At 45.9% G+C, this 19,986-nt stretch overlaps 1 long non-coding RNA gene across 1 annotated transcript; it reads right to left on the bottom strand.

The window, feature by feature from the left end:
• Nucleotides 1–18,124: 18,124 nt before the first annotated feature.
• Nucleotides 18,125–19,627, bottom strand: LOC123090425 (uncharacterized). Its single transcript, XR_006442439.1, has 2 exons — nt 19,170–19,627; nt 18,125–18,589 (listed from the first exon to the last, which is right to left on the bottom strand). It is a non-coding gene; the product is annotated as an uncharacterized lncRNA (long non-coding RNA).
• Between the last annotated feature and the right edge of the window lie 359 nt (nt 19,628–19,986).

Raw genomic sequence — 19,986 nt, 5'->3', positions numbered from 1 at the left:
CAAACCGTACGAGGTCCTTTGCGATGCCTCTCTCCAAGGTCTTGGCGCAGTGTTGATGCAAGAGAAGAAAGTTGTGGCTTATACCTCTCGCCAGTTGAAGCCCAACGAGAAGAACTACCCCACTCATGATCTCGAGTTGGCGGAAGTTGTGCATGCTCTTTTGACTTGGAGACATCTCTTATTGGGAAGAAAAGTGGATATTTTCACTGATCATAAGAGTCTTAAGTACATCTTCACTCAGCCTAATCTCAACCTCAGGCAGACTCGATGGGTCGAAATGATTCAAGAGTATAATCCGAGTATCGAGTATACTCCAGGAAAGGCCAATGTGATTGCTGACACATTGAGCAGGAAGGCTTATTGCAACAGCCTGATTCTCAAGCCTTATCAACCCGAGCTTTGTGAAGCTTTCCGCAAACTTAATCTGCAAGTTGTTCCTCAAGGTTTCCTCGCCAACCTTCAAGTCTCTCCTACCTTGGAAGACCAGATTCGCCAAGCTCAGCTTCTTGATGCTATGGTGAAAAAGGTGAAGATTGGGATTGCCAAGAGTCAACCCAAGTACAAGTGCTACCGCCTTGATGACAAGGACACTCTCTTCTTCGAGGATCGTATTGTTGTGCCCAAAGGTGACCTTCGTAAAGTGATCATGAACGAGGCTCACAATTCTCTCCTCTCCATCCACCCTGGGAGCATGAAGATGTATCAGGACCTCAAGCAGGCTTATTGGTGGACTCGAATGAAGCGCGAGATTGCTCAGTTCGTGAATGAATGTGATGTATGCAGAAGAGTGAAGGCAGAACACCAAAGGCCAGCTGGTCTCCTCCAACCTCTTGCCATTCATGAATGGAAGTTTGACCACATTGAGATGGACTTCGTGACTGGGTTTCCAAAGTCCAAATGTGGCAATGATGCCATATTTGTGGTCATCGACAAACTCACTAAAGTGGCTCACTTTCTGCCTATCAAAGAGTCAATCACTGCAGCTCAATTGGCGGAGCTGTATACCTCTCGAATTGTCTCTCTGCATGGTATTCCTCAAGTGATCTCTTCAGACCATGGCAGCATCTTTACCTCCAAGTTTTGGGATTCTTTTCAGAGGGCCATGGGCACCAACATCCGCTTCAGTACAGCTTTCCATCCTCAAACTAGCGGTCAAGTCGAGCGTGTCAATCAGATTCTTGAAGATATGCTCAGGGCTTGTGTGATTTCCTTCAGCATGAAGTGGGAGGATTGTCTTCCTTATGCTGAATTCTCCTACAACAACAGTTTTCAAGCAAGTTCAGGCAAGGTCCCATTTGAAATTCTGTATGGAAGGAAGTGTCGTACCCCTCTCAACTAGTCTGAAACCAGTGAACGTCAACTTTTGGGAAATGACTTATTCATAGAGGCAGAGGAAATGTGCAAAGTCATTCGAGATAACCTCAAAGCAGCCCAATCTCGCCACAAGAGCTACTATGATAGTAAGCACCGTGATTTGGCTTTCGAGATCAGAGATCATGTTTACCTCAGCGTCTCTCCTATGAAAGGTACTCGCCGCTTCGGTATCAAAGGGAATCTTGCCCCCAGATACGTGGGACCTTTCAAGATCGTCAGCAAGAGAGGCGATCTCGCCTATCAACTCGAGCTTCCTTTAAACTTTGCAAATGTGCATGACATGTTCCATGTCTCTCAGCTTCGAAAGTGCTTCAAGACTCCCGACCGCACCATCAACTTCGAGGACATTGAGCTCCAAGAAGATCTCTCTTATCGTGAGCACCCCGTTGCTATTCTTGAAGAGACTGAACACAAGACTCGCAACAAGTCAATCAAATTCCTCAAAGTCAAGTGGTCACACCATTCCGACCGTGAAGCTACCTGAGAACGCGAGGATCACCTCCGTTCTGAGTACCCGGTGTTCTTTCAGTCCTAGATCTCAGGACGAGATCCTTTCGTAGTGGTGGAGTATTGTAACACCCCGGATATGATTTTCCCAATATGTACTCCAACTCTTGCCGTTTCCGGTGTTAAGTTATTTTATTTTCTCGGGTTCGGTTTTTTGTCTCCGCGTGTTATTATCGTTGTCATGCATCTCATATCATGTCATCATGTGCATTGCATTTGCATACGTGTTCATCTCATGCATTCGAGCATTTCCCCGTTGTCCGTTTTGCATTCCGGCGCTCCGTTCTCCTCCGATGGTCATTTCTACCTTTCTTTCATGTGTGGGGATTAAACATTTACGGATTGGACCGAGACTTGCCAAGCGGCCTTGGTTTACTATCGGTAGAACGCCTGTCAAGTTTCGTACCATTTGGACTTCGTTTGATGCTCCAACGATTAACCGAGGGACCGAAAAGGCCTCATGTGTGTTGCAGCCCAACACCCCTCCAAGTTGGCCCAAAACTCACCAAAAACCTCTCCATCATCTAGAGCGTTCGATCACGATCGCGTGGCCGAAAACCGCACCTCATTTGGACACTCCTAGCTCCCTCTATGCCTATAAATACACCCCCCTCCGAAATTCCCGTTTCCCCTTCCCCGAAACCCTAGATCCGCCACCTCGCGCCGCGCCGGACATGTCCGTGCCGGCCGGACATCGTCCTCCGCCCGCCCGGACCTATCGCGGGGCGCCACGTGGCCCGTGCGCCCACATCGCCGCCTCCACTCGCTGCCGGCCCGCTCGGCCCAGGGAGGGCCCCCGCGGCCCAGTCGCCGACCCCGCCGCTCGGTCTTCGTCTGCCGCCACCCGGCGCCTCTTCCCCGACCCCAGCCGCCGCCGGCCACCTCCGCCACCGCGCCGCCATTGCCGGGCCGCACGCCCAAGGCTACCTCCACTGCACGCCGGCTCCCTTCACTGCTCCGCCCCGCCACCGGTCATGACTCCGGCGACCGGAGCCCGGCCGGATTCGGCCGCGCCCAACAGTCCGGCAACACCCCGCTTCCCTCCGGCGGCTACAGTACACTCCGGTGATCTCCTCAGTTCGCGTGCAACCGGATCTGGATCTGGATGAGACGGTTGACTTTTGTCTCAAACCCTAGATATTTTGCCCATGTTCATCGCATCGTAATTGTGCATCCGTAGCTTCGTTTTGGGCATATAGCATATCAAAATGTTCGGCTCAGAGAGCACATCATTTCATCTCATTGCATCATCTTCATTTGAGTTCATCTTGATGCCCGAAATGCTATTAGAAGAGTGCTATTTGAGATAATTGTTACATCTGCTGCTCCAATTAGATATTTGTCATTTTTTGCCTTGATTATTGTGTTCATGATATGCCCCTGAGCTCTACATGTGTTTTGTTATATGTTTTGCCATCTATCCAGAGGTGCAACCCATGTATTTTTGTGATGTGTGTGGTGACTAGCACAAGCTTGCAAAGTGGATCATTCGTTAATGCTGATTTCAGGGACTTAGCAATTCCACTAAGTCCTTGACCTGTTTATCTCAATATGCCATATGTTCATGTTGTTTCCTAGTGATCTGTGCCTCTTTTGAGGATGATCGGTAAGGATGTTTTGTTAATCTTGTAGTGCTCTATCCATCCATGTCTTTGTTTGCAATTATGGAGCACCCTAGCTTGAGTCAATCGAGCTCTACTTTTGTCAATTCGTGAATCTGGGCAGATTGTCTACTTGTTAGCAATTTTGCCAAGGATGTTGTAGTTGATCTGTGCATGCTATGCTATTGTTCTTGCCATGTCTAGCTTATATTTTGTGTATTTTTGATGGATGTATGCTTAGATTGTCATGACATGCTGTGTAGTGAGTGCATCAAGCTCGTAAACATGCCTACTTGATATATGTTTTTGCATGCTCCAGTTTTCACTAAGTCTGATAATTGATTATGTTTTTCCATGCTTGCAAATGTATTTTCTGATCCCTTTTGGCTCAAAGTCACTAAGGAACTTTTGTTAAGCTCTTTGAGTAGCTCCATGCCATGCTTTACTTTGCCATGTTCAGGTCCTGTAGCATATAGTTTTCATGCCCCAAAGTGTGCTACCTGATCTGAAATTCCAGACAAGTGTTAATTTCACTAAGTCTGAAATCTGTTTACCAAATGCATTTTTGCCATGCTTGTTTGAACCTGTTAATGGATGAATTGGTCGTAGCTCAGTGTTGTTCTTTTGTTAATCATCATGAATGGATCCCTGTCATGTATTTTGATGCCATGTTTGGGTGCTGTAGCATGTTCATCTTGTTGCATCTAGTTGGCTACTTGCTGTAAATCGCAGAACGTGGTCATATTTGAATTGCTTGCCATTCCCAAACCGTAACTCCGATTCCGACGTTCTTTATATCATTTTCAAGCGATTTCATCTCATATTTCTAGTGGCACACTTGGTTTTCCAAGTTGAGGCCAGGTTCATGCATTCTTTGCCAAATCTTGCATATGCATCACATATCGCATCCCGCATAGCATACCATGTTTGCATCATATTGCTTGAGCTTTGCACGTGGTTGATTGTGTCCTTGTTGCTTGTTTGTCTTGTTTGGGTAGAGCCGGGAGATGAGTTCGCTAATGAGGAGCCCGTTGAGTTTGCTTTCGAGGATCCAGTCAACTCTGACAACTTTGCAGGCAAGATGATCATACCCTCGAAATCACTACTATCTTTGCTTTGCTAGATGCTCGCTCTTTTGCTATGCCTATGCTACGACGCCTACCACTTGCTTATCATGCCCCCCAAATTTCCATGTCAAACCTCTAACCCACCATGTCCTAGCAAACCGCTGATTGGCTATGTTACCGCTTTGCTCAGCCCCTCTTATAGCGTTGCTAGTTGCAGGTGAAGATTGGAGACCGTTCCTTGTTGGAACATTATTTACTTGTTGGGATATCATTATATTATCTTGTTATCTTAATGCATCTATATACTTGGTAAAGGGTGGAAGGCTCAACCTCTCGCCTAGTGTTTTGTTCCTCTTGCCGCCCTAGTTTCCGTCATATCGGTGTTATGTTCCCGGATTTTGCGTTCCTTACGCGGTTGGGTTATAATGGGAACCCCTTGATAGTTCGCCTTGATTAAAGCTTTTCCAGCAATGCCCAACCTTGGTTTTACCATTTGCCACCTAGCCTCTTTTCCCTTGGGTTTCCGGAGCCCGAGGGTCATCTTATTTAAACCCCCCCCGGGCCAGTGCTCCTCTGAGTGTTGGTCCAACCTAGAGCCCCTTGCAGCTCCACCTCGGGGAAACTCGACGGCTGGTTTTAGTTGTACGGATTGCTTATCCGATTGTGCACTGAGAACGAGATATGTGCAGCTCCTATCGGGATTTGTCGGCACATTCGGGCGGTGTTGCTAGATTTGTTTTAACTTGTCGAAGTGTCTTGTAGAACCGGGATACCGAGTCTGATCGGAATGTCTCGGGAGGAGGTCTATTCCTTCGTTGACCGTGAGAGCTTGTCATGGGCTAAGTTGGGACTCCCCTCCCTGCAGGGATTTGAACTTTCGAAAGGCGTGCCCGCGGTTATGGGCAGATGAGAATTTGTTAATGTCCGGTTGTAGACAACTTGAACCTTAACTTAATTAAAATGAATCAACAGTGTGAGTTATCGTGATGGTCTCTTCTCGACGGAGTCCGGGAGGTGAACACGGTGTTGGAGTAATGCTTGCCGCAGGATGTTCTCTAGTTACTCATTCGCGCTTTGCCTCCTCTTCTCGCCCTCTTTTGCGAACAGGATAGCCACCATATATGCTAGTCGCTTGCTACAGCTCCACATATATTATACCTTGCCTTACCTATAAGCTTAAATAGTCTTGATCGCGAGGGTGCGAGATTGCTGAGTCCCTGTGACTCACAGTTTACTTCCAAACCAGATGCAGGGCCTGATGATTCCGTTCCAGATGACGCGCTTGAGCTCAAGTGGGAGTTCGACGAGGACTCACACCGATACTACGTGTCTTTCCCTGATGATCAGTAGTGGTGCCCAGTTAGGGAGATTGGGACCGTGTCGCATGTTGGGTTTATCTTTCATTTTGGCGCCGTAGTCGGGCCATGAGTGTTTGATTGATGTAATGCTATTTATGTACTTTGATTGACGTGGCGAGTGTAAGCCAACTATGTATCTCCCCTTTTATTATCTATATTACATGGGATGTTGTGATGATTGCGTAACTTGCGACATTGCTTTCAATGCGGTTATGCCTCTAAGTCGTGCCTCGACACCTGGGAGATATAGCCGCATCGAGAGCGTTACATGAGCGGCCACATATGAAGCACAGACCATCATTGGGATCGGGAGCAGAATCTTGGGATGGTACAACCGGAAGGGGCTGCCTCTGTGGTGGAGGAGGCAGATGAGGTGCGGCATAGGTCTGTCTTGGTGCAGGTGTAGCTGGACGATACGTGCTGTGGGGAATCCATATCCGACGCTTCTATGTTGACGGGCCCGAAGATGAGCCAGCGTCACGGCTGCGCCTAAGGGATCCCTAGTGTTCCTGAAGACCAGTCTCAACCTGAATAGCCTTGTTCACCAAGGTGGCGAAGTCGGCAAATTCATGAGCGAGCAGTGCCAGCTTAATATCAGTGTGAAGTCCATCATGGAACTTTTCTTGCCTATGAGCATCAGTTCAAATGTCTTCTTCAGCATAACGAGACAAGTCTAGAAATTCCCGCTGATAAGCATCTACAGTATTGTTACCTTGGGTGAGGTTGCGGAAATCTTGCTTCTTCCTGTTCATGATTCCCTGAGGAATGAAGCGGGCACGAAAGGCAGCTTGGAAATCCGGCCAAGTGATGAACGTTCCAGCAGGTAGGGTACGCATGTGGCTGTCCCACCATTGAGCAACGGGACCCTTGAGGAAGAAGGATGCGAAGGTGACATAGTTGGCAGGGGCAACACTAGTAGATTCCATTTCATATGTGATGTCGCGGAGCAAGTCATCAGCATCAAGGGGTTGAGTTGAGCTGCGGTAAATAGTTGGGTTGAGACGCTTGAAGTCCTGCAGAGTTCCTGGGGTTGGCTGTTGATTCATGTTTGGACGAGGAAACTGAGCCATCATTCCTTCCATGAACTGGCAGTTCAGCTCAAATTTTTGCATCATTCCAGCAAAGAATTCGAGCGGTGGTGGATCGTTGGCACCACGGCCACGACCAGCGGGTCTAACCATCCTGCTAACAAGTAACAGGGGGTAGTTCATCATTGAGCATTTGTAAAAACAAGGATCATTCATGATGAAACATGCATAATGAATGAGGTACGATGGATACCACTTCGTTGTCATCACGACAGTGCGTGTACTATCCAGAATACTATTCTAAGGAAAAACTATGGCTTATCCAGCTTTGGGGTGAATGTGGTCACGTGATCCTAATGTTAGAGTTAGTAAAACCATTTTAACCCGAATACAAGAGAGATCAGAGTCCCAGAGTATAGATGAGGAATAAAAGATCCTAATACCACCCATATGGCGACGTGGGCCCGTAAGACACACAACCATGTTAGTAAGAGTTTTTGTAGTGACTAGACTCGACTTCGGCCAAGGAGTTGGAAAGAGGGCTACCTACAGGCAGTCGGCTCTGATACCAACTTGTGATGCCCTCGATTCAATCATACACTAATCATACACGTAAATGTGTACGATCAAGATCAAGGACTCACGGAAAGATATCACAACACAACTCTAGACACAAAATAAAATAATACAAGCTTTACATTACAAGCCAGGGGCCTCGAGGGCTCGAATACATAAGCTCGAACACAAGAGTCAGCGGAAGCAACAATATCTGAGTATAGACATGAGTTAAACAAGATTGCCTTAAGAAGGCTAGCACAAAAGCAACAATGATCGAAAAGGCAAGTCCTCATGCCTAGGAGCCTCCAAACTACTCCAAGTCGTCAGCGGTCGTCACGTAGTAGTAGGCACCCTCGGGGTAGCAGTAGTCATCAGTGGTGTCGTCTGGCTCCTGGGATCCGTCATCTGGTCGCAACAATCGGGTATGGGGGGAAAAGAAGTAGCAAAGAAATCGTGAGTACTCATCCAAAGTACTCGCAAGGCTTACATCAGATCTAAACTAAGTATGCATCTGTATCAAAGGAATGGGTTGTATCTGTGGACTAAACTACGGAATGCCAGAAGGGAAGAGGAAAGCCTAGCCTATCGAAGACTAGCATCTTCTGGGAACCACCATCTTGCAGCAACAGGAGGGAGTAGAGTAGCATAAAGTAAAGTAGCAGTAGTGTTATCAACCTCAGCCAGAGATCCTTTCTCAACTCCCTGCGAGAAAGCAATCCCAGAGCCATAGTATCCAGTTATCATCTCATATCCAAGTCTCATCTCCATGTCTCATCTCAAGTATCCAGTTCTAGTTGTATCGATCGGGATACAACTTCAAGTGTCCGTTACCGTAGGACAGGCTATCGATAGATGTTTTCTTCCCTGCTGGAGTGAACCAACTAACCCACCATGTTCGATTAACTTCGCCCGAACACACTTTCCTGGGTCATGCCCGACCTCGGCCAAACAATACGCCGCAACCCGACCTAGGCTTAATAGAGAGGCCAACATGCCGGACTAAACCTATGCCCCCAGGGGTCATGGGCCATCTCCCCGGGAACTCCTGCACGTTGCGAACGCGGCCGGTGAGCAAACCTAGCTACCTCCTTCAACAAGGTAGGAGCTTACACAGTCCAACCCGGCGCACGCCGCTTAGTTGCTGACGTCTATTAAGCTTCGGATGATGTATACGACGTAGAACGCCCATACAATGCCCACGTGATGGTTAGTGCTATCAGGCTAGAGGCCCCTCGGATAAAATATCCAAACCGTAGTGGATTAGGAGCACGCGGTAACAAGCAGAGACTCACGAAAGATGTGACCCCGTTGCCCCGTCTCGAGGACTTGCGGCAAGGGCTAGGAATGCCCGGCCACGACTCGTAATTATCTCGCGGGCACCTTCTAGGTCCGCCCGACTCCACATCACTCTCAATTAAGCTCGCGCGGGTACCCCTCAGGGTCGACCCGTCTTTCCAAGTAACAGTGGTAAAGTCCAAGTATCCGTGTGTCCAAACATCAAGGGGAAACCCGAGGAAGCACCCCCGATGAATTCCACTAGATGTAATCATCAAGGTGAACGTAAGAGGAATCACCCCCGAGGTTCACACTTGAGGTGTTGCATGACAGAGTCGTAATGGAAGTGGTTAAGGAGGAAATCACCCTCGATGACCACGACCGAATGACTACACTACAGGGTTAACATCAGAAGTGCTGAAGAGGTTTCACCCTCGGCACTTGATAGTAACCCAGTAGTGTCGAGCAACTAAGGGGAAAGTGATGTGCGGTGTCGGGGCCTGGTCTTCGATCACGTTGATCGAGTCATCGAACATAAAGCGAGGCAACTGGGACAAGGTGGGGGTCACTGATGGATCACTAACCAACCTATACTAAGCAGTTTAGGATAAGCAGGTAAGGTAAGAAAGCAGGTAACAAAACAGGCTATGTATCAGAGTAGGATCATACAGAAAGCAGTAGCAGTTCTAATGCAAGCATGAGAGGGAAAGAAATGGGCGATATCAGAATGCTCGAGGAGGGTTTGCTTGCCTGGTTGCCCAGACAAGAAGGAGGGGTCGTCGGTGACGTAGTCAATCACAACAACATCATCGGCCTCGGGGTTTACCGGAGAGAAGAGGGGGAAGGAACAGTAAATACAGAGCAAACAATGCATCACAAGGCATAACATGACAAAAGGCAGAGCTAGGGTTGTCCTAACGAAGTACTACACGTTGCAGACTGAGGGGATAAACATCCGAGGATGAATTCCCGGCGTTAGACGAATTCCGGACAGATGAAAGAGAGGGGACGGTTCCATGTTCAGCATGCTGGGGGCATGTGACAAGTGAATGGACCGCGCATTCGGATTCGTGGGATTTTTCTGAGCAACTTTCATATAGAAAACATTTTCATCCGAGCTACGGTTTAATTACTATGAATTTCTAAAGTTTAAAGCATATTCTGAAATTATTTATAAAGACAGAAAAGGAAATTATGATGTCATCACGGCATCATTACTGCATCAGCAGTCAACACACTAGCTGACCAGTCAAGGGGCCCACGGGGGACCCACTGGCAGTGACTGGGCGATGCCCAGTCAGCCGTTGACTGGGTCAACCAGGCCAGTCGGGCCACTGGGCAGTGACCTAAGGGGGTGGCCCCGGTCGGCCACGTCGGCACCAGCGCCGGTGGAGCTGCGGCGAGCGCTCCTGCGGCGGAGATGCGCTGGATCTCGCCGGAATCCAGCTCCGGGCGGCCGTTCGGGGTGTGGCCGGTTGTTTTCGAACGGCCACTTCGCCGTGGGCCTGATGGTGGCGACAGAACGAGCGGAGGGGGCCGGCAAGGACGCCGGCGATGACCCATGGCGGCAGCCGCGTTCGGACCAGGCAAAGGCGCGGCTATGAGGTGTTTGCGAGCGCGTTTAGAAGGGGGACGGGCCCTGCAGCACACCGCGAACACGCAAGGGCGGCCGGGAGGGGCAGCAGCGGCTTGGGAGCGTGGGGCGGGTAGCAACGGCGGCAACCAGAGTGCAGCACAGGCGGCAGGGGTTCATCCTTCAGACAAAACGAGGCGGGAGCGGGTCAGGGGGCGAGCTAGGGGTGGCGCTCGGCGCTATGGGAGCTCAGGAGCGCGCCCACCGCACGCGTTGGAGCTGGAGAGCTCGAGCGGCTCGCATAGCGCGGCCATATCTATGGCCGGAGCACGAGGGCGGGTCCGGCTAGCTAGATAGCACGCGAGGGCAGGGGGAGAGAGGGGAGTCTATGGGGAGCTCACCGGGCCCTGCAGGTGTGCAAACGTGGGCTCGGGGGAGGCTCGGCGGAGCGAATCGACGGTGGCGAGCTCGGGCGTCCGAAGGTCGAAGACGACCTCGAAGCCGGCGGGGCAGGGGCTCCGTGCACGGGGAGGTTGCCGCAACCGGCGTAGGCAGGGACGAGGAAGCTCCCGGACACGGGCGGATGGAGGACGGCGGCCGGTGGCCACGGGCACGGCGAGGCCGCGGCGATGGCTTCGCTCGGGCGGCGCGGTGCGGTGAATCTGAGGAGGGGATGGGAGAGGGCAAAGTGAGTGGGAGTGGCAGGGGGGACTCGAGGAGCCGGAGGGGGAGGCGGCCTTATCCCCTCGCCGAGGCGTCGCCGACGAGGTGGCTCGGTGGCGACGGGCGCTCTGCCTCGCCCGGTCGGAGGAACAGGAGGGAGGCGCGCTTCGGGGAGCCGGGCCGGCCAGGATGGGTGAGGTGGGCCGGCCAACTGGGGTGGGCCGAAGCCCAAGGGGAGGCCAGGGGCCCTCTCTCTCCCCTCTGCTTTCCTTTTTCTTTTCCTTTTTTTGCTTTCTGTTTTAGTTATTTTACGCCACCTACACATTTTGCAAAAATGTTGGTTCACCACCAATATTACCAGAAGAATACTTTCCACATGATGAACATTTTAGTTTTCATGTTTGAGCATTTTGAATTTCACACAAACTTTGAATTTGAATTCAACTAGAATTCTTTGAGAGAGGAAACAAAGATGATCAAGCACTTGTTTAGCAAAATGATTAGCTTAACCCCAATGGTTACTGTAGCATCATTACACCGGGGTGTTACATGGCCCCCCTAACGTATTTCTTCCGCCTATATATCTCCATATACCCTAAAAATGTCTGGGAGCACAATAGATCGGGAGTTCCGCCGCCAGAAGCCTCCATAGCCACCGAAAGCCAATCTAGACCCGTTCCGGCACCCTGTCGGAGGGGGGAATCCTTCTCCGGTGGCCATCTTCATCATCCCGGTACTCTCCATGACGAGGAGGGAGTAGTTCTCCCTCGGGGCTGAGGGTATGCACCAGTAGCTATGTGTTTGATCTCTCTCTCTCGTGTTCTTGATTTGGCACGATCTTGATGTATCGCGAGCTTTGCCATTATAGTTGGATCTTATGTTTCTCCTCCCCCTCTACTCTCTTGTAATGAATTGAGTTTCCCATTTGAAGTTATCTTATCGGATTGAGTCTTTAAAGATTTGAGAACACTTGATGTATGTCTTGCCGTGCGTATCTGTGGTGACAATGGGATACCACGTGATTCACTTGATGTATGTTTTGACGATCAACTTGCGGGTTCCGCCCATGAACCTATGCATAGGGGTTGGCACACGTTCTCGTCGTGATTCTCTGGTAGGAACTTTGGGGCACTCTTTGAGGTCCTTTGTGTTGGTTGAATAGATGAATCTGAGATTGTGTGATGCATATCGTATAATCATACCCACGGATACTTGAGGTGACAGTGGAGTATCTAGGTGACATTAGGGTTTTGGTTGATTTGTGTCTTAAGGTGTTATTCTAGTACGAACTCTAGGGCTGTTTGTGACACTTATAGGAATAGCCCAACGGATTGATTGGAAAGAATAACTTTGAGGTGGTTTCGTACCCACCATAATCTCTTCGTTCGTTCTCCGCTATTAGTGACTTTGGAGTGACTCTTTGTTGCATGTTGAGGGATAGTTATGTGATCCAATTATGATATTATTGTTGAGAGGACTTGCACTAGTGAAATTATGAACCCTGGGCCTTGTTTCAACGCATTGCAATACCGTTTACGCTCACTTTTATCTTTAGTTACCTTGCTGTTTTTATATTTTCAGATTACAAAAACATTTATCTACCATCCATATTGCACTTGTATCACCATCTCTCCGCCGAACTAGTGCACCTATACAATTTACCATTGTATCGGGTGTGTTGGGGACACAAGAGACTCTTTGTTATTTGGTTGCAGGGTTGCTTGAGAGAGACGATCTTCATCCTACGCCTCCTACGGATTGATAAACCTTAGGTCATCCACTTGAGGGAAATTTGCTACTGTCCTACAAACCTCTGCACTTGGAGGCCCAACAACATCTACAAGAAGAAGGTTGTGTAGTAGACATCAATGTCACAATTAAACTTGCCAATAGATATACTATTTCACCAATGGGAATTGTTAGAGATGTTGAAGTCTTGTGTGGGAAAACTAAATATCCTGCTGATTTTCTTGTTCTTGGTCCCCACAAGATAGTTTTTGTCCCATTATATTTGGTAGACCTTTCCTGAACACTGTTAATGCTACCATAGATTGCAAAAGGGATGTTGTTACTATCGGTTTTAGATGATATGACTCATGAATTTAACTTTTCTAAATTTACTAGACAACACCGTGAAGAAGAATTACCTAGTAAGGATGAAATTATTGGTCTTGCCTCTATTGCCGTACCTCCTAGTGATCCTTTAGAACAATATTTGTAGACCATGAAAATAATATGTTTATGAATGAAAGAAGGAAAATAGACGAAGTATTGTTTAAACAGGAACCTATTCTGAAAAACAATTTGCCTGTTGAAATCCTAGGGGATCCTCCTCCACCCAAGGGTGATCCCGTGTTTGAGCTTAAACAGTTACCTGATACTCTTAAATATGCTTATCTTGATGAGAAAAAGATATATCTTGTTATTATTAGTGCTAACCTTTCAGAGCATGAGGAAGAGAGATTATTGAAAACTCTGAAGAAGCACCATGCTGCTATTGGGTATACTCTTGATGATTTTAAGGGCATTAGTCCCACTCTATGTCAACATAAAATTAATTTGGAAGAAGATGCTAAACCAGTTCGTGACCATCAACGACGGCTCAATCCTAAAATGAAAGAAGTGGTAAGAAAGGAAATACTAAAGCTCCTTGAGGCAGGTATAATTTATCCCGTTGCTGATAGTCAGTGGGTAAGTCCTGTCCATTGTGTCCCTAAGAAGGGAGGTATTACTGTTGTTCCTAATGATAAAGATGAATTGATTTCTCAAAGAATTATTACAGGTTATAGGATGGTAATTGATTTCCGCAAATTAAATAAGGCAACTAAAAAGGATTATTACCCCTTAGCTTTTATTGACCAAATGCTAGAAACATTATCCAAACATACACATTTTTGCTTTCTAGATGGTTATTCTCGTTTCTCTCAAATACCCGTGTCAGCCAAAGATCAATTGAAGACTACTTTTACTTGCCCTTTTGGTAGTTTTGCTTATAGACGTATGCCTTTTGGTTTATGTAATGCACCTGCTACCTTTCAAAGATGCATGATGGCTATATTCTCTGACTTCTGTGAAAAGATTTGTGAGGTTTTCATGGACGATTTCTCTGTCTATGGATCTTTTTTTGATGATTGCTTGAGCAACCTTGATCGAGTTTTGCAGAGATGTGAAGAAACTAATCTTGTCTTGAATTGGGAAAAGTGCCACTTTATGGTTAATGAAGGTATTGTCTTGGGGCATAAAGTTTCTGAAAGAGGTATTGAAGTTGAGAAAGCCAAGGTTGATGCTATTGAAAAGATGCCATGTCCCAAGGACATCAAAGGTATAAGAAGTTTCCTTGGTCACGCCGATTTTTATAGGAGGTTCATTAAGGACTTCTCGAAAATTTCTCGGCCTCTCACTAATTTATTACAAAAAGATATACCATTTGTTTTTGATGATGATTGTCTAGAAGCATTTGAAATACTTAAGAAAGCATTGATTTCTGCACCTATTGTTCAGCCACCTGATTGGAATTTACCCTTTGAAATTATGTGTGATGCTAGTGATTATGCTGTAGGTGCTGTTCTAGGACAAAGAGTTGATAAGAAATTAAATTTTATTCAATATGCTAGTAAAACCCTAGACAATGCTCAAAAAAATATGCTACTACTGAAAAAGAATTCTTAGTGGTTGTATTTGCTTGTGATAAGTTCAGACCTTATATTGTTGATTCTAAAGTAACTATTCACACTGATCATGCTGCTATTAAATATCTTATGGAAAAGAAAGATGTTAAACCTAGACTTATTAGATGGGTTCTCTTGCTACAAGAATTTGATTTGCATACTATTGATAGAAAGGGAGCTGAGAACCCCGTATCAGACAACTTGTCTAGGTTAGAAAATGTGCTTGATGACCCACTTCCTATTGATGATAGCTTTCCTGATGAGCAATTAAATGTTGTAAATGCTTCTCATACTGCTCCATGGTATGTTGATTATGCTAATTACATTGTTGCTAAGTTTATACCACCTAGTTTCACATACTAGCAAAAGAAAAAGTTCTTCTATGATTTGAGGCATTACTTTTGGGATGACCCACATCTTTATAAAGAAGGAGTAGATGGTGTTATTAGACATTGTGTACCTAAGCATGAACAGGAACATATCCTACGCAAGTGTCACTCCGAAGCTTATGAAGGACACCATGCTGGAGATAGAACTGCACATAAGGTATTGCAATCTGGTTTTTATTGGCCTACTCTCTTTAAGGACGCCCGTAAGTTTTTCCTATCTTGTGATGAATGTCAAAGAATTGGTAATATTAGTAGACATCAAGAAATGCCCATGAACTATTCGCTCGTTATTGAACCATTTGATGTTTGGGGCTTTGACTATATGGGACCCTTTCCTTCCTCTAATGGTTATACACATGTTCTAGTTGCTGTTGATTACGTTACTAAGTGGGTAGAAGCTATTCCAACTAGTAGTGCTGATCATAACACTTCTATTAAAATGCTTAAAGAAGTTATTTTTCCAAGGTTTGGAGTCCCTAGATATTTATTGACTGATGGTGGATCACATTTCATTCATGGTGCTTTCCGTAAAATGCTTGCTAAATATGATGTTAATCATAGAATTGCATCCCCTTATCACCCTCAGTCTAGTGGTCAAGTAGAATTGAGTAATAGAGAACTCAAATTAATTTTGCAAAAGACTGTTAATAGGTCTAAAAAGAATTGGTCCAAGAAACTTGATGATGCATTATGGGCCTATAGAATTGCATATAAAAATCCTATGGGTATGTCTCCGTATAAAATGGTTTATGGAAAAGCATGTCACTTACCTCTCGAACTAGAACACAAGGCATATTGGGCTATTAAAGAGCTTAATTATGGTTTTAAACTTGCCGGCGAGAAGAGGTTATCTGATATTAGCTCACTCGATGAATGGAGAACCCAAGCCTACGAAAATGCCAAGTTGTTTAAAGAAAAAGTTAAAAAATGGCATGATAAAAGGATACAAAAGCGTGAGTTTAATGTAGGTGATTATGTATTTCTATACAACTCTCGTTTAAAATTTTTTGCAGGAAAACTTATCTCTAAATGGGAAGGTCCTTACGTTATCGAGGAGGTCTATCGTTCCGGTGCCATAAAAATCAACAACTTCGAAGGCACAAATCCGAAGGTGGTGAACGGTCAAAGAATCAAACATTCTATCTCATGTAATCTCATAAATGTTGAAACCAATATTATTGAAACTGTAACCCCGAAGGAATACATAAGGGACACTTTTCGGAACGTTTCAGACTCCGAAAAGGAATAGGTATGTGGTACGGTAAGTAAACGACTCCAAAACAATTTTTAAGGCAATATTTCTCCGTTTTGGAATATTCAGAAAAATAGAAAAATAAGAAGCAGTCCGGGAAGGACACGAGGGCTCCACGAGGGTGGAGGGCGCGCCCTACCCCCCTGGGCGCCCCCCTACCTCGTGGGCACCTCGTGTGCTCTCCGGACTCCATTTTCGTACACAACATGTATTTTGGTCTGTAACAATTCATTATATAATCTTCCGGGGGTTTTGACCACCGTATCACGCAATTATCCTCTGCTTATGTTTCGAGCTATTGCTGCTACAGATTAGAGCAAGATGTCTTCACAAGAGTCAGTCGGGGAGAGCCGGGTGTCTCATCCGGCACCGAGATCAACGACAAACAACCACGTTAACCCCTTTGGGCCAGCAACGGAGGACGAGATGGAGGCTGATTTGAAGAGGAGAGATGCCATGGAAGAGGATCAAGAAGTCACTTTCCGCCTCCAAGCTGGATTCACAATGGGAGAACTGCAGAGCTCGGCTATTCCAAACTCGGTTATCCCTTTCAATGTTAGATTTCTTTCTTATGAGAATATGAAAAAGAGTGTCACTGGTTCTCCCGCGGCTATGCAGCACCCTTGGGTGCAGGGAGCTTTGACTATTACAGGAAAACTCCGAAAGGAAATAATGGACCTCAAGCAGCAAGTCAACAAGTTTGAGGAGGAGAATCGTATCTTAAGGGGCATCATCGCCAAGAACATCACATCACCATCCCCGAAAAGAGAGACATAATCACATGGGTATAGGCACTCCCCCTTGGCAACTGCCGAGCTTGGGGGAGTGCACGGGTATCGTATCACCATCATTTTTATCTTTACCGTTTTTCTTAGTTCGATCCTTTTGATAATATCTTGATCTAGTAGAATAAAAGCTTTTATGGCATGATCTAGTTTTGAGTTTTGCTTTATGATCCCTCTATGTAATCGAGTCCGTGAGCTATATATAATAAAGATTAGTGTTGAGTTAAGGGCTTGATTATTTTGCCATGATCCTAAGTGAATAAAAGAAAAGAAAAAGAATAAAAAGAAACAAAGAGATCATGTGAATCTTATGGAGAGTAATGAGCTCACATAGAAAAGGTATGATGAATAAAAATTGTTGAGGGTTGACAAACATAGTTTTGGTCATCGTTGCAATTAATAGGAAGTAATAAAGAAAGATAGGTCTTCACATATAAATATACTATCTTGGACATCTTTTATGATTGTGAGCACTCATAAAAATATGACATGCTAAAGAGTTGACATTGGACAAGGTAGACAACGTAATGGGTTATGTTTTCTTACATCCGAGATAAATTATATTGTCTTGGATACCCCAACATGTTGAGCTTGCCTTTCCCCCTCATACTAGCCAAATTCATTGCACCAAGGAGAAATACTACTTGTGATTCCAAATACCCTTAAACCAGTTTTGCCATAAGAGTCCATCATACCTACCTATGAATTGAGTAAGATCCTCCAAGTAAGTTGTCATCGGTGCAAGCAATAAAAATTGCTCTCTAAATATATATAACTTATTAGTGTAGGAGAAAATAAGCTTTATACGACCGTGTTATATGGAAGAAATAAAAGAAACAGATTACATAATAAAAGTCCATATCACAAATGGCAATATAAAGTGGCGTTATTTCGCACTAAGATTGTAAAAACCGTAAATAAATTAGATAACGATAATTTTAACGGCATTGCCAAAACATTAATTAAAATAATAGAAACAACTACATTTATTATTACAGCAAGTAGCATTTAGTCATGCAAAACAAATTCTTCTCCAAACCTTCATATATTTTATAGACCCTTGTCTCATTTATTTCACATAAAGTAAATGCCAACTAATGGCCAGCCAAGCAAATTACACCTGTCCATGGTACAGCCCACAAAAGACACAAGTGGAGGCATGCATGCAAGACTAACCACGCATGCATGCCAGATGTAATGTGTCTTCAAACCGACATAGCTATTCACCCCACTATAAATAGGAGCCATCCCTTTCACTGGACCATTCTACTACCTCACACACACATACGCTGGAGTACCCCCACCACTTGCCTTTTCACCTTCTGCCACACTGTTGTCCTTCACTGCGGTGAAGATCTTTGGGTTGCATGCGCCACCAGGTACTAATCAAGTACCTTGTTATGTTAGCCCTTTTTGCTTGATTTCTTATCTATCTTCACCTCAGTTTGAATCAGTCCATGAGCATCTATTCACCTTGATCTCTTTACCTTACTGTAAAAAAACAAAATGTTTGCGTAAACATCCAAGTTAATCAAAACTAATTAGATCAATTGCAAAAGCCTGTAAAAGTGTCTGTGAATGACATCCGTGGCTTGTACTAGATATAACATGCCAAGAATCAAATCCTAGGTAGTAGTAACTTGCTAAGACATGTATGTATGTATCCAAAAGATCAACCTTCCTGTGTATACTACCTTGTCCTAATTATTAATCCCTGCCAATCTGTAGCAAACACTGACAGATTGATGTTTATAATCTACTCACAAGTAATTATTTTTGGAGTTTCACTGCCACTGTTTACTTCTATATGGTGTTCAAGGATGAGTAGCACTAGTTAGGAACAGCATTTAGATCTAATTAGTAGCAATACCATGACCACACCATAGATTAAATCTTGATTAATTTCTTGGCCTTGAGATAAACAAAGAGAAAGAAGGCAATATGGCTGAGTGGGGAATAGTAGGGCCTGGGATAAAATGAACAACATATGCACACCCACGTTCTCATATAGCAGGCACTTGTTGTGAAATTTGGAGCACTTCATGGAGAAGGAATCAGGATTAGCACTTACCAGTAGTAGTAGTAGGATGTGGCTAGTCCACACCGTTAGCAGCAGAGCCATGGCGACCGAGCAGCGCCGGTGAAGCCGCACGCGCCCGACGCCCGTGGCTGCACGCCTCGTGCGTGTGGCTGCGCTGGGGGAGGATGTAGGCATGGAGACGTCGTTGCCGCTGCAGCCGGTGGCAAGCCCACCGGACCTGGATCAAGCGGCGCTAGGATTGAGTGGTGGCGGCGATTTTGGCGGCGGCGGATCAAATAAATGGGGGATATGGTAGAGGGAGTCGAGGGGACTTCGTGGGTGTCCGCGGTGTCGCCGGAGATGGCCGGAAGTGGCAGATCGAGCCGGCGGCGGCCTGCTCTGTAGTTAGGGAGAGAGAGATGAGTTGGTTCTGTTCGGCTGAGCATACCAGTGACAGTGAGAGAGAGGAAGAGAGCTGGGGAAGATGACTAGTTGGATAAAAAAATGATATTTCTGCCGGGGTTGGGTTCAACCAGCTAAACACGTTTTTCCTTTTGAGCTTGCTTGCTTGCTCTTTGTGATGTGCACGTGCGTACTACTTCTTGACCTGCTGTATGCATTTTGCTTCTAATTACACACTAGCACGTATCATTACCTCTTTAATTAAAATGGATTGCATCGTATGGAAGTGTTGCTTGATGCTTGGATCTTGATTAGAGAAAATATAAACTTCTTTGTGAAATAATTATCAGGAGTCGATCTCGAACCCATAGGACCCACTACTGGTGGTTCTGAGTTGGTCGAAGCGCTACCCGGCAAGTCGTCATCTCCTTGACCATGTCTTGATAAATGTTTTCCGGGCTATGGG

This window comes from Triticum aestivum, chromosome 1A (assembly GCF_018294505.1).
Source record: "Triticum aestivum cultivar Chinese Spring chromosome 1A, IWGSC CS RefSeq v2.1, whole genome shotgun sequence".
Lineage (NCBI taxonomy): Eukaryota > Viridiplantae > Streptophyta > Magnoliopsida > Poales > Poaceae > Triticum > Triticum aestivum.
Note: the sequence above shows the minus strand (reverse complement) of the source record. Positions and strands in the feature narration are given on the sequence as shown.